The sequence below is a fragment of the Humulus lupulus genome, chromosome 3, assembly GCF_963169125.1.
Source record: "Humulus lupulus chromosome 3, drHumLupu1.1, whole genome shotgun sequence".
Classification (NCBI taxonomy): Eukaryota; Viridiplantae; Streptophyta; class Magnoliopsida; order Rosales; family Cannabaceae; genus Humulus; species Humulus lupulus.
Genome location: NC_084795.1, coordinates 66,351,099 through 66,366,799, shown reverse-complemented (window position 1 = coordinate 66,366,799; position 15,701 = coordinate 66,351,099).

The following is a 15,701-nucleotide window of genomic DNA, read 5'->3' as shown; positions in this document are numbered from 1 at the left end:
TTTCTTGTTTTCAAATTTCACAAATCCAGTTTTCGTTAGCCAAATGGGAACCATAAATTAATTATTTGGTAATTGATATATCAGTCTTCATGGGACGATACTCATTCTTATTGAGATTTATTACAAATTGTGATTATGTATACTAGCGTAGCTATAAAATCTGCAACACTTCGTGTAAATCTTAAAATTGGTAAGTTTTATAGAAATATCTTTTTATTTAAAAGATAATTTTACTTTCCCATTATTGTGATTTTCGAAATAGTACTTTCCCATTATTGTGATTTTCATAATATTATTGGTTGGAATTAGTTTGTAAGGTTTTCATATTATTCCTTATTTAGCTTGATTTGATCGCAATATGATTATAAAGGGAAGTTGTATCTTCGTTATATAAAGAAAATATTCAGTGCTTACTCAAAATCATTTTAGGAATATTTGTCTTTAATTTTTCGTGCAGCTCAAGGTAATAAACTTCAGGAAATTAAATCTTTGAAGTAATTAATTATTATTTCTATCTTAAGAAATTTTATCTAACACAGGTATTAGCTGTCTCCACCAATTTTGTATCTGCTGGATCTGAATCTTCTAAAAATGACAATTCTTCATCAATCAAGAATATCTTCAAATATTCTTTCTTTTAGTAGGAGACTATTTCTCAACCTTTCTGAGAACAAGAAAGGCTCTATAAATGGGCTTCTAAGGCCTTGAGAAACAGTGAACTCGTTGGTGCATAGTTTGTGAGTGAAATTGTAATATTTGTGAGAGTTCTTTATTTGTATTCAAGATCATAGTATTCACATGATCTTGTAGTAAAATGAGTGTTTAGTTTTTGTGGTGAGTTTATACCACGTTCATAAGTGAATACATGTTGTAATTTGAACACAATTTGTATAGTCTTCGGGAGAGGATTTTTACAAGCCTTGTGTCGGAAGGATGCAACCACTCGCTGACCATTGAAGGGATTTCAAGTAGTTGAGCATTTCAATTAGAATCAAATTAGTGAAGAGAAGTACAACAAAGTTGCGACAAATCTCAAGAGGGAGTCTTATTTTGTTTAAGTCAATAGTTTGTACTTGTGATTCTTTATTAATTGGTTTTATTCTCTGGGCGTGGCCCCAAGGAGTAGGTTATCCGAAAGGGTTTCTGAACCTTGTAAAAATTCATTGTGCTATTAATTATTTTTGCACTATCTTTTTATTGTGTTTAGTTTCTCTCGTGACATGTTCAGATTCTGTCCCGACAAATCTGAAATCTGTTTCAACATTTAATTACCATTCCACACCTTAATTAATTCACATGGTTTAATTAAGTTGGTAATTACTAAAAATGAAATTTCAATTGGTATCAAATCAGGTCACTCATTTCTGAGTGAGATCTTGGTTTATTCTGTTTGTTATTCTTGTTCTTGCAATGCCTTTTTTCACAGAATGAGGCTCCATAACTCACCCCCCTTTACTCAACGATTCTAACTATCCATATTGGAAAGTTAGAATGAGAGTCTTCATCAAATCTCAAAATCTAAAGGCTTGGATTGATGGTTTGAGTGGTTAGACTCCTCTAGTAGAAATCAATAATGTAACTAAGGTAAAATCTGAACTTGATTGGACTGATGCTAAAGATAAACTGTCCAGTTGCAATAATAAAGCATTACATGCTATTTTTAATGGTGTTTGTGAATGTTACATTAAATTTATTTCTTCATGTGTTTCGGCCAAAGATGCTTGGCAAATCCTTCAAACCCAATTTGAAGGAATTGTTGATGTCAAGCGTTCTAGGCTTGTTATGCTCACAACAAAATTTGAAAATTTGCAAATGAATGAAAATGAAACCCTCACTAAATTTTATGAGAAATTGTCAGATATTGCTAACGAATATTTTGCTCTTGGTGAGAAACTTGAAGATAATGTTTTGGTTCGAAAAATTGTTAGATTTCTCCCTGACAGGTTTCAGACTAAGCTCACTGCAATTGAAGAAGCAAAAGACTTGGACAAAATAAAAGTAGAAGAATGGATGGATTCACTTCGAACTTGTGAACTAAACCAACAAATCAGACAAAAAGGTAAAATAGAAGAAATCAAGGAGAAATCTATTACCTTAAAATCTTCTAGAGAAAAGAAGGAAAGTTCGGATGATGAGATGGCTTTGTTAACAAAAATGTTTCCAAAGTACATAAAGAAATTGGGAAACAAAAAGGCCATATCCAAAAACCCAAAAGGTAATTTTTCTAAACCCTTTGAAGCTAATAAAAAGGGTATTCAGTGCAGAGAACGTGAAGGATTTGGACACATTCAATCCGAGTGTGCAAACTCCTTAAAGAAAAAGAAAGTCATGATAGCTACTTGGAGTGATCAAGACTCTGAACAGAGTGATGAGGAAGACAATAGTGTTGCCTCAACCTCTGTTCACAAAGGTATGGCTTTTTCTTCAGTTGATTGCAGGGATTTGGTATGCCTTAATAATTCTGTTCAGAATAATGAAGAATCTGATACTGACTTTGATGATTCTGACTTAGATGAAGAGTCATTGAAAGATTCTTACAAAATAATGTATGATCAATGGCTGAAAGTTTTCTATGAGAATTCCAAGTCAAACTCATAGATTTGTTAATCTCCTCATTCCCAAAACTTCTTTTATCGAATCCCCATTTGAGTTCTTTCCAGCCTATCATGCCAATATCTCAACCTAAACACCACCTCCTAGTGTTCTCATGTCACAAATGCCTAGCACAATCCTTTAGTTATGACCTTTCACTTCCATATAACCAAAAATGAAATTAGCTTTGTCCATTCACTAAACAATTCCCAAAAACCCAAACTTTCCTCTCCTACCAGAGGTTAGCACTTCTTAAGCCTTCCAGTTACTGTTCTTTATCTGTCTGTATCCCTATACTGTACCGATACCATTTGTTCATATGCTCGCGGACATCTCCGAACTTTCAGGGTAGATGGAAATTCCAACCCCAATTATCATTTGCAACTTTCCTGTATTACGATACCAGGTCCACTTAACCGTCCCGGATGCAAACAATCTGAGCTCATCCGCCACTGCTGACTAAACTTCTCTACCTTAAGGTTCACACTCCGAACCAAACCACATTCAGGTCCAAAGATCACAATATTCATACACACATAAAGCATATTAAGCCAAATCCACAATATCAAACATTTAGCTACCCAGTTATACCACAACTAAGTATACTCATGCTTCACTATGCCTTCTATAGGCCAATAAACAGATAGTACATATGAATACAATTTAGGCAGTTAACCACATACGCTCCATATGCAAACCATTATCCCAATATTCACCCACATGCATTAGCAACACTATTCAGCATACCCTAATCTCATCCTGCAATAAGCAATAGTCAAGGGCCAGGCCCTATCAGTATCTCATGCATATGTTAATTCATTCATCATGCTCCAAATACAAGATAAGCAGGCAAACAGAGCATTCAAATACGTATTTCAACATATTAACCAATCTTACCCACCAACCCTGAGTTAAGCCTGTCACTGACTGCGTGTGTACATGTTCGGTCAATCTCCAGAACCAATAACCTTGGCTCGCTCTGATTCCAAGTTGTAACGCCCTACTTCCTTAGAGTCGTTACTAAGTGAGTTTAAAAATGTGCTTTCATCTCGCTAATCGAGGTTTTAGATCAAACAATGTAATTAAGCTATAAACAAAGAGAAAACCTTAAAAATATTAATTTCCATAGAGAATCGTAAAAGGTTTACACTTGGGATCCCAAAATACAGTTTAGAAATGTTTACAACGTATTAATTAAATTAAGTCGACTAGACGACAAAATCAGAGTTCAATTACAAGTATCTTCCAAAAACCTATGGCCGTGGCGGCCAGTCTGGCCGAACATGTACACGCCGCCTCACGCCTGCTGTACTCATGGTTGGTTGATCACCTCTGTACCCTTTACCTGCACCACAGAGCATATGTGAGCCGAAGCCCAGCAAGAGAACCCACAAACAGATAACATATGCATCACATATATCGAACATATAAACATGCCACCAATGGCTAAACACGTACGGCCTAGCCGTCCCAGGCATTTACCAAGCCCTGGGTCTGCGGACCATGCCGTGAGGATATCCCAGGCATCCTTCTGGGAACTCGCCCTGGCAACTCGCACTCCACGTGCTCAGCGCTGCTTCCGGCCCCTTTGCCGTTCTCGACCTTGCACTCATTGTGCTCAACGCCGTTCTCGGCCCTTCGCCGTTCTCGGTCTACACCGTTCCCGACCCAAGCCGACCATTCACATCATAATTCACAAAGCATAACAAGCATACATAGAGTTCTAACATAATCAGATAAAGGGCTATGCCCCACAGTTCTAACATATTGGGCTCGACCCTACATATTAATCCATTCAATCACACTGGGCTCAGCCCTGCATATTAGCTCATTCAAACACATTGGGCTCAGCCCTGCACACAAGCTCTATGGGAACAAGGGTTCTCTTACCTGAGTTCCGAGCTTTCCGAGCACCGATGTCCCGAGCACAGTCCTCAAACTGGAGCCTCGTCGAAATCCCTAGTTACAACACATCACCAGTATTCAGTCATCAAGTTCTAATCCAATGAATAACCTCAAACCATAACCCCAACCTCCGGGACCTTGAATTCTACCAATTCGAATGATAAAATCCATCCCGAGCCTTACCCTTTAAGTTCCCAAGTCAAAAATATCATTAAAATCCTCACTGACACTAAGGGCCGCGGCCCCTCCCACTAGAGCTGCGGCAAGCCTCAAAACAGAGGCTAGCTCTCCACTGACCACCACGCGGGCCGCGGCGCGCCCTGCAAGTTCCGTAGCACGCTCGAATTCCCTCAGCCTCCCACGGCTGCGCGCGCATGCGGGCCGCGGCACACCCCTCCTAGGGCCGCGGCGCTCCCCGCTGAACCCAGAATTCTTCATCAATTTCCTCCCTTTTCTTCAAGCTAACCCAAACAAAACTCACCTATCTAACCCAGATATTAAACACATACTTCAGCCCAGCAATAACTCAGTAGCAACATCATAATCCATCAAAGTCTACTACAAAAACCCAACTAAAATACTCAAGAACACATCAAACTTAACTAGCATGCACTCTTACAAACCAGCAGCAAATTAAAGCATAAACCTATAATTAAAACTTACCCTCTTGCTGAACTCAATCCTTGAAGTTGATCCCCAATTCCCAAAGCTTCAAGCTCCTGAGTTTCCTCAGCCCAAATCCTTGCTTAAGTTAGCTTTCTCCAAGTTTCCCTTCTGTTGTTCCTTAGAGAGTGAAAGAGAGAGGTGAAAATAGTGAGAGATTCTATCCTTAGTTGAAACTAGAGGTATAAGTCGGTTTCCCAAGGCTTCCAATTAATTCCCCCTTTTTGTTTTATTTAACTTAAATCTAAAGGGTTACCTCAAGGCTCGGGGTACCAAAACGTCCCCGAGGGCAAAATGGTAAAATTCCTCAATATACCCGCCTAGACATTCTATCCTCAAATATATCTCCAAATATTTATTTTCATGTCCCAATAACCCCATAACACACCTAGTACCCAAATTACCCCTCGACTCGCCCCGAGTCGGAATCTCAACCCCGTTGTGACCCTCTGGCTAACTGCTCCCCAGGACTGTCTCGGACCGTGCTGCACAGATATTTCACATATATAACATATATCACATTCACGCCCCCAATACCCAGTCGGGGCCCGCATGCACATTTAATTCACTAAACATGCACTATCATATATTCACATTAATCCACCCATAACACATTAAAGCATAATAAATCACTTATTGCCCTCCAGGCACACTAATCAAGGCCTTAAGCCCGATTAGCAAATTCGGGTCATTACAACAGTGGATTAGGATCTAATGGATCTGAATCTTATCAGAAAACAGTTTTTGTAAAATCTGTGAATTATTCGTCTGTTGTGACAACTAACTGTTTTGCCAGAACAAGTGACTCTTCAGAGACCACACAGTTGGCATCTGTTCCAATAGATCTATAACTAAAGAAAATTTCTCCAAAGAAAAACATTGGACAATTTTAACCATTTTGTCATTTTTGTGGTATGAAAGGACACATAAGACCTAAGTATTTTTCTCTATTGAATTTGTTTAAAAAGAATTATGTTAAACACTGTGGTAGCATGAATCAATTATTGACCAAAATATATTCAAAATAAAAAACAATGTGGGTCAAGAAAAATAAATATGTTTGCTTGGCTACCTTTACTTGTCATAATATACATGCATGCATCTAGTTCAAGGTACTTTGATAGCAGGTGTTCAAGACATATGACATGTAATGTTAGCACACTCACCAACTTCAAATCTTTGAAGTGTGGAGTAGTAACATTTGGGGATGGAATGATAGGAAATATTTTAGGTAAATGTACTCTAAACATTGAAGGGTTACCAAAACTAAAAAATGTTATTCTTGTTGATGGGTTGGAAGCTAACTTAATTAACATAAGCCAAATTTGTGACCAAGGTTTTCTTGTTAATTTTTCGCATGATGAATGTAATATTGTAAATCAAAGTGGTGACATTGTTCTTAAAGGATCTCGTTCTTTGGATAAATGTTACACACTCACACAAAAAATCACATGTCATGCGTCATCATACAGTTTTAACAATACTGATTTGTGGCATGAAAATCTTGGACATATAAATTTCAAAATTTTGAAAAAGATTGCTAATGCAGGTCTAATCCATGGTATACCCAAGCTGGGTAAAGAATCACTTGGTAAGCTTGAATCATGTCAATTGGGAAAATAGTTGAAAGTTTTCCATAATACTTTATCTGATATTAATACTTCAAATGTGTTGACATTATTGCATATGGATCTCACGGGTCCTATACAGGTTGAAAGTATTAATGGTAAGAGATACATTTTTGTATGTGTGGATGATTTTTCTAGATTTACTTAGGTAGATTTCTTAAGAGAAAAATCAGATACATTCGAAGCTTTTAAAACTCTTTGTACAAGACTAAGAGCTGAAAAAACTTGTAACATTGGAAAAATTGTAAGAACACTAAGTTATCATGGTAAGGAGTTTGAAAATTCTGCTTCTGATGAATATTGTAAATCTTTTGGAATTTTGCATGAATTTTCTGCTCCCAAAACCCCAGAACAAAATGGGGTAGTGGAATGGAAAAATCGTACCCTGTAAGAAATAGCCAAAGTTATGCTGAATAGCAAAATACTCAAAAAGAAATTATTGTGGGCTGAAGCAATTAACACTGCTTACTACACAATTAATCGTGTTTTTCTACATCCAGGTACAAATAAAACTCCGTATGAAATTTGGAAAGGTAGAAAACCCAATGTCATTTTATTTTCATGTATTTGGGTGTCTTTGTTATATTCTTAGAGATTATGAGAATCTAGGCAAGTTTAATGCCAAAAGCGATTTGGGAGTTTTTCTTGGTTATTTCACTAATAGTAGGGTCTATCGTGTTTATAACATGAGAACCTAAACTATTATGGAATCTGCTAATGTGATTGTTGATGATCTAAAATATTTTTTTGAGTACTCCCATGAGGAGGAAATTGACAGGTTCATTGATGTTTAGCAACATAAAGGGATACCAGATCTGACAGAAAAAAGTTCTGAGGCGACAACACCAGCTGAGGATGTATCAAACACTGATTTTGTCGCAACAAAAACTGAACGAACAGAGAAGGAAAATCCAGTTAATTCTTCTGACTCCGTTCAAAAAGAACCCTCAACCAGAGTAAAAAAGAATCACTCTTTTGATCTCATTTTGGGAAATCTTGAAGAGAGTATGGTCACTCGAAAGATGTATGTAAACTTGGTTCAATTTGTTTGTTTTACTTCTACATTGGAACCAAAAAACATGGAGGAGGCCTTAAATGATGAATCATGGATAAATTTTATGCAAGAAGAGCTAGATCAATTTACAAGGAATGAGGTATGGATCCTTGTCCCTAGACTGAACCATACTAATGTTATAGGCACAAAGTGGATATTTAAAAAACAAAACTGATGAATTTGGCACCATAATAAGAAATAAAGCTAGGCTAGTTGCACAGGGGTACACTCAAGTTGAATGAATTTATTTTGATGAGACATTTGCCCCTGTTGCAAGACTTGAATCCATAAGATTATTGCAAGCTATTTCTTCTGTTCTTGGTTTTAAATTATTCCAAATGGATGTCAAATCTGCTTTTTAAATGGATTCTTAAATGAAGAAGCTTATGTGGAGCAACCCAAAGGGTTTGAGGACCTTCACTGTCCTAATCATGTTTTTAAACTGGAAAAAGCTTTTTATGGGTTGAAACAAGCCCCACGGGCTTGGTACGAGAGACTAACTCATTTTTTGGTCTGAAAGTTGTACAAGAGATGGGAAGTAGACAAAACACTTTTTATCAAAAATATTGATATGAATATTATGATAGCTCAAATATATGTTGATGATATAGTGTTTGATTCTAATAATGACTATCTAGTACATGAATTTGTGAAACAAATGCAGGAAGAGTTTGAGATGATCATGGTGGGAGAGCACAATTTTTTCTTAGGAATCGAAGTCAAGTATTCAGACGAAGGAATTTTCATTTCACAATGCAAGTATGCTAGAAATTTGGTGAAGAGATTTGGGCTCAATGCATCTAAACCCACTAAAACTTCCATGGGAACCACTGTCAAACTATCTAAAGATGAGAATGGGAAGAAAGTTGATCCAACTCTTTACAGGAGTATGATTGGAAGTCTACTATACTTAACTGCTAGTCGCCCAGACATCAGTTACAATGTTGGAGTGTGTGCTCGCTTACAAGGGAACCCCATGGAGTCTCATATGACTGATGTAAAAATAATTAATCGTTATATCAATAATACTCTTGATTTAGGCATTTGGTACTCCAAAGAAACAAACTCTAACCTTGTGTGATATAGTGATGCAGATTGGGCAGGAAACACTAATGACTGCAAAAGTGCAAGTGGTGGTTATTTTAACTTAGGAAACAATTTGGTCTCCTAGCATAGTAAAAAATAAAATTCCATCTCCTTGTCAGCAGCCGAAGCTGAGTACATAGCTACTGGAAGCTGTTGTATTCAACTTTTGTGGATGAAACAAATGTTGATTGACTATGGGTTTGATATTAAAACTCTAGCCATTTTTTGTGATAATACAAGTGCTATTAATATCTCCAAAAATCCTGTTCAACACTCTCACACCAAACATATTGACATTTATCATCATTTTATTAAGGAACTTGTTGAAAACAAAACTCTGATTTTAGAATATGTTGAGACTAATAAACAAATTGTATATATTTTTACTAAAGCTTTAGACACGGCCAGATTTGATTCCCTCAGAAAAATCCTTGGGGATCTGTTTTATTTGAAATTTCCAATAATTGTTTGTCTTGCCTTGCATATGTGATTGTGTAAATTCCTTGCCTTATTTGGAAGAAATTTGATGACCATATTTTTTAATTTTTAGAAAATGAACTATAACGACCCAAAATTGCTAACAGGGCTTAGGGCTTTGATTAGCGTGCCGAGAGGGCATAATTGTTATATGAATATTTAAATGGTAAAATGCATGATTATGTGGCATGCATGATTAATATGATTATATGGATATATTATATGCATGTTTATGAGTATTAGATATACATGTGAGCCCTTTATAGCTTATAAGAGCATATTTTTAATTTTTGCCCGTTAAGGGCATAAATGTGAATATATGTGATAAATTGTTGAGACCACATTATTATGTTGATATATTTGCAGCTTATGGCTTGAGACGGTCCTAGTGAGCGGATTAGCGAAATAGTCACAACGGGGGTGGGAGCCTAGGGATATTTATGAGAATTTAGAGAATATTTTGGGATTTATTACATATTTAATAAGTAGTTGGTATTTAGTTAGACATGATGAGGTTAATTGGTAGATAGTAGGAACATTTGAGGAATTAGCGGAAACTAGGGAAAATGACTATTTTACCCTTAAAGCAATTAAAGGACTAACTAAAACAAAGGAGGGCATTTTGGTCATTTGTGGTTGTAAAGGGGTATGGTCGGCTAAGGTCCTAGAAGAGGACAGAACTCACTAGATACAAAGGAAGACCCCAAACTCTTTTTCTCTCTCCCTCTTCCCTTGTACGTTTTCCCCATATCACTCCCTCTCATTGTACTGTGAAGTTGAAGGAAAACTGAAGGAATTGGAGGTGATCAAACTGGGAATTAGGCTGGTTTTTGGTTGGGTCAAGCTGAGGAAAGGCTAGGTTAAAGATATCCAGGGGATTCTAAGGAGTTTAGGTCACCAATTCAGGTAAGATTTCAACTTTAATTCGCTGAATTGAGTTGAGTAGTTTTAAAGCTTAGAACATGTGTAAATTTTGAGTTCCTGAGTATAATTTAGTATGAATTGTTGGTAGTTTGGATAGAGTTTTTGGGTTCTAGTATGCTTAGAATCTATAGCTTGAGTCTTGAATTCGCTCTGGTGATTTAATAGAAAGTGGGAGTATAATTGGTTTGAAATCTTGTGGTTCTTGGCTGGAAAGGGTTGGAGAAAACCCACAATTTCTGGGTTTGAAGGGGCGCGTTGCGACCCAACTCAGGGGCACCATTGCGTGTGTTCCCTATAATCCCTAGGTTGCTCTCTGATGTGACTTGGGGGCAAGTCGCGACCCGCCTAGGGATTTTTACCTTGCAATGGTTTCTAGAATTGGTAAAGCTCAGGGGTTCGAACCTAAGTGCTCGGGACAATTTCTACTACCCGGTTTAGTAGAAATTGAGGTCGCGGGGGCTAGTTTTTATCTCCTAAGGATTTATTTGGATTAGAAGTTGATGATTACCCTTTGGCCATTGTAACTAGGCTTACCACCAAGGCGCATGGACTGAGGATCATGCTCGAGACCATTCTTTATCCTTCGCTTGGAATTCAAGGTAAGAAAAATGCACCCTTAAGTGGCTATAGCAGGACTAAGATCCCCAATACTTGAAAATATATACCGTTTGGATGAATGATTGATTTGGCATATGAGAAGGAACAACCTAAGAGAGTCGGGGCTGATAATTTGTGCACAGGACGCGGCTCGGCCACTGTGAGCTAGGGTTAGCTAGATAAACACTGGACTAGGCCTAAGCGAGTCGGAGTCAGTGGAGTAAACAGAGGGCGCGACCTAAGGGTGCCGACCCTTAATATTGCTTATTGATTGAGATAAATTGTTGAACGTGTATGTTTACTGATATAAATTTGATGTCTATGACTTATTGAGTATCTTAATGACTATCCTATGATTGGTTGGATACTATTGTTGATCTTTTATTGGAATTTTTGCCTATAGTCTATTGTTAGTTGAATCTGGTAAATTATATTTGTTGTCTTTATATTGTTGCTTAGCTATGCATGTTGTTTTAAGTTTTCTTGCTGAGCTCTGGCTCATGGGTGCTACGTGGTTCAGGTAAGGGAGTTAATTGTTGGACCAGCCATAAGTTGGAGAGCTTTAGGGGTGGTGTGTACATATGCGGCATGCTCAAATGCAATGATCGGGGTAGCCTGGGAGGAATTAGGGTTAAGCCCTGTTTTTGCCGCTTAGGACGGCTAAATTGTATCTGTTTATCTTTTATTAATCTATAAACTGATTTTTTTGGGATCCCGTGTACGAACCTAACATTTCAATGAAAAATAACCATTTTGTTGACCAAATATTTCATTATTCAACCTTGACTTAGTCTTTAATTACACACTTAAGTTCAAACGACTTGCTTAGTAGGTTAAGCACTTTTTTTTTAAACACACAGTGTAACAGTCTTGGTTACCCAAGGTGTTACAACTTGGTATCAGAGTGGTCTAGGTTTAAGGGTTCCTAAAGACTGGCTGGGCGTGTACACTCGCCGCTAAAGATCAGCTCGACTCACAGTTAGGTATCTAATAATATGATTATGTGGTTAATTATTTAAATTGAACCTATATGCATTATATGCGTGTTATTATAAAGAAAACATGATGTTTATGAGTATATTTGGTAGTAATGGAATTTGATAATTAATGCATGAGTGATATAGATTGGTGCTTTGATATGTATATTGTGTGTGTGATCATTATGATTGCTTGGACCTGCCCGTGGGATGATTCTAGCTACGAACATCAGGGCTGAGGGGTTTAGTTAGTGATTGCTGACTGATTCAGAATGTACGTTCTCAAGATGGTTAATTAGACCTGGTACTGTTAGGGTGGGGGCTGTAGATGACAGTTAGAGTTGGAACCCTTCATCTGCCCCTAGAAATTCGCAACAGATGTTTGCTGGTATGCAAGTAAGGATGCTAGATCAGGATAAGGAGATTAGATGGTTGAGATAGCGGGTTCTGTTGAGGAAAACCTACTTCGTATATCTTGACAGTAAGGGCACCAATGTTGGTTTAACCTGGGGATGGAAACAGATAAGAGTTACCATATGGAAGGCTTTAGAAGCATTATCCTTTAGTTTTCATGGAAAGCTTGGGTTTGCTCAAGAGCTAATTAGTGGATGGGTGTGATTAATTTCATCCTTGATGATACGAAGATGGTAGGTCATGACGGAGTAGTTGCGCCATGCATATGCGGCAGGAGGATGCCCGAATGTGGTGGAAAATGGTACCCTAGACCCGGAACATTGTTATGAGGGGTTGGGAGGAATTCTGACATTGATTTGATAAAAGAGACTGCTATGACATAGTTGGAACTACAAAGGTTAATGAGTTTATGAACCTAGTTCAAAATGGAAAAACAACGATAGAGTATGTCAATAAATTTGATGGGTTGGTCAATTCGCTTGGGAGATGTAACGCCCTACTTCCTTAGAGCCGTTACTAAGTGATTTTTAAGACAAAACAGTGTGCAAAGAACTCGCTAACCGAGGTTTTGAGACAAAAGTGTGACTAATTAAACTTTAAGGCTGTAATCTTAGAAAATGCGTCGTTTCATTTAAAACTGCTAGTATTAAACCTTTGGGATCCCAAAAATAAGGTTTGAAAACTATTTACATCTTGAAATAAGTTTACAGTTGATAAATCATAAAATCATAGATTATTACAGCCATTTTCAAATAAACCCCCAACCAAAGCAGTCGGGCAGGCCAAACATGTACGCGTCGCTTCACGCTCTCCGTACTCATGGTTGGTTGACTCGGTCTTTGCCCTACCTGCAACACGGAGCACCCGTGAGCCGAAGCCCAGCAAGAAAACCCATGCAGAACATAGCATATGCAATGTATACAGTTTTATCATAACAGATAATCCACAGATAAACAAGTCAACCATTAGACTAAGCAAACACATGTATCCACCGGGCCCCGCCCTGATTATAGCATAACACATGAATCCACCGGGCCCCGCCCTGATTATAGCATCCCATGTGCTAGGTGTTACTTTCGGCCCACGGCCGCCCCGGCCTACGCCGTACTCGGCCCACGGCCGCCCCGGCCTACGCCGTACTCGGCCCTTGCCGTTCATTTCATCATAATCACACATATAGTACATTTGAAATAATCATTCACACACATCATGATTCATTTAAGGTTTAAACATTTGCACATAATACAATCTGGGGCCATGCCCTACAATCACACAGTGGGGCCATGCCCTATTCTCGGGTGTTACGGTTTTCTTACCTTAATTCCAAATGCTTTAAATAGAAAAATGACGGCCCCCGAGCACGATCCACTTCCCGAGCACTAGCTTAACACCTAGTCACAACCAAGATAATGGATACCAATAAGATTAATCTCCAATGAGTTTCTAAACCAAGTTCTAGTACTCGGAACGTTGAAATTCACCAAACATTGTAAAAGACTCAACCCCGAGCACCCTAGGTTAAATTCCCAAGCCCAAATTCTCAAAATCCCAAAATTCCTTAAGCGCCCCGGCATGGCCCCCAAACAGGGCCACAAAAACGCCCAGAAACAGGTAAGGGCCGCGGCCCTACAAGGACCATGCCGCGGCCCGCCCTCCATCCTCAGCACAACTTAGCCTTCAAGGGCCGCGGCCCTCTAAGAACTATGCCGCGGCCCGACCCTTCGAACCCAGAAAAACCCACCATTTTCAAGCTTAAAACCTCACCTAAAGCCATCCCAAAGCTCCCAATTCAAAACCAATTAATAATCACAACATTAGGATGGTTTAAACAACACAATTCCACCAAAAATCCAACCTAACACTCACCAAGATCCAAATTCCAAATTTCTGAAATTTCAAACCTAAAACTCAAAACCAACCATAGAAATTCTCAATTTCAACCATCAAACTTTAATTTAAACCTTACCTCAGTTGTAGAATCGTTTCCCAAAGGATCCCATGACCTATCTTCAAAGTTTCAAGCCTCAAACTCCACCTTGAATATCAAAAACCCATAAACATTCACAACCCAACAAAATCTCAGAAATTTAACTTGAGAAAAAGAATTAATTGCTTACCTTTACCCTGATTTGTTCTTGGTTAACTCTTGAGCTAAACCTCCAAATCCCACCATCAATTTTCAGAAATTCAAGCTTGATTTCTCCTAAGATTTCTGTGGATTTCATGAAAGAAAGAGGAAAGAAAGAAGAAGAGGAGAGGGTGGAGGCTGGGTCGGTTTCTCTAAGTCTCCAAATGGTTTATTTGTTTTGTTTTTATAACTTAAGTTGGTTACCTCAAGGTTCGGGGTACCAAAATATCCCCGAGGCAAAAATGGTAAAATCCCCCAGTATTCCCGCCTAGACATCCTAACCTCAAATATATCTCCAATTATTTATTTTCATAACCCAATATCAAAAATACTCCTTGACTTGCCCAAAGTCAATTATAATGCCCCGTTGTGACTTTCCCCGCTATTCAGCTCTAGGATCGCCTCGTGCCGAAAGTTACCAATCACGGAAATACCCACATACCACTGTGGTCTCAACAATCATCACATATTAATACAGTTATGCCCAACATGGCCAAAATTACAATTATGCCCTTCAAACACAATCCGGGCCTACATGCATACTAATATACATAGTCATGCATCTCAAATAATCAAATAATCAAATAGTCACATAACATGCTTTAAATCATAATCATGCATTTAATTCCTAAAACCACACATAAATCCCAACCTGCCCTCCTGGCACACTAATCAAGGCCCTTAAGCCTTATTAGCGAATTTGGGTCGTTACAGGAGATGATACAAGCGGATGTAACTCGAAAATAATGATTTATTTAAGGATTAAAGGGACGGCCTCGAGCGCCAGGGTCGTTCTAGTGCATAAGATTTGTATCTGTGTTTGGGCAGCAGGGATGGCCTCGCTATTAAAGACATAAGAGATTAGATATGGAGTGTGAATGCAGTAGGGCAAGAGACATAGGTAATGGTATTCCCATTTGTGGGATCAGGTAAAGGCAGATGCCTAGTAACAAGAAAAGAAGGACCCCTGATGGTTCCATTACTCCTAGTTTTGAAAGGAAGGGTTATAGTTTATAGGTTAACCACCAGGGCGGTGATGGGGCCGGTAAGGTTATTTAGTATGCACCAGATGCAGGAGACGTCGTCTGGATGGATGTCAAGTGAAGGCATGTTTCTACATGGAATGGTTTAGTACTTTAGGGCGGATTACCCGAGATTGAGGCAGGGAGGATTGGTCTGCCCTATTACAGTCAGAGCCCGGGGTTAGTCCCTTAGAGGTGACTGATTTATTTTTTAGTTCTCGTTCTTTATTATAT